The sequence below is a fragment of the Arachis duranensis genome, chromosome 5 (assembly GCF_000817695.3).
Source record: "Arachis duranensis cultivar V14167 chromosome 5, aradu.V14167.gnm2.J7QH, whole genome shotgun sequence".
Taxonomy (NCBI): Eukaryota; Viridiplantae; Streptophyta; class Magnoliopsida; order Fabales; family Fabaceae; genus Arachis; species Arachis duranensis.
In genome coordinates, this window is record NC_029776.3 from 39474000 (window position 1) to 39474670 (window position 671).

Here is a 671-nt window from a genome sequence, read left to right on the forward strand (position 1 = left end):
TACACCATAGATTAAGGGTGTGGAGCTCTGCTGTACCTCAAGTTTCAATACAATTATTATTACTTTCTATTCAATTCTCTTTTATTCTTATTCCAAGATATACGTTGCACAATACTTTGATGAATGTGATGATCTGTGACACTCATCATCATTCTTACCTATGAACACGCGTGACTGACAACCACTTCCGTTCTATTCTAGGCCGGGCGCATATCTTTTAGATTCCCCAACAGAATCTTCGTGGTATAAGCTAGATAGATGGCGACATTCATGGGGATCCGGAAAGTTTAACCTTGTCTGTGGTATTCCGAGTAGGATCCCGGGAATCCGGAAAGTCTAACCTTGTCTGTGGTATTCCGAGTAGGATTCCGGTATTGAATGACTGTGACGAGCTTCAAACCCCTGAAGGCTGGGCGTGATGACAAACGCAAAAGACTCAATGGATTCTACTCCAACCTGATTGAGAACCGACAGATGATTAGCCGTGCTGTGACAGAGCATTTGGACCATTTTCACTGAGAGGGTGGGATGTAGCTATCAACAAGGGTGATGCCTCCAGACGATTAGTCGTGCAGTGACAGCGCATAGGACCATTTTCCCGAGAGGATTAAAAGTAGCCATTGATGATGGTGATGCCCTACATACAGCTTGCCATGGAAAGGAGTAAGAAG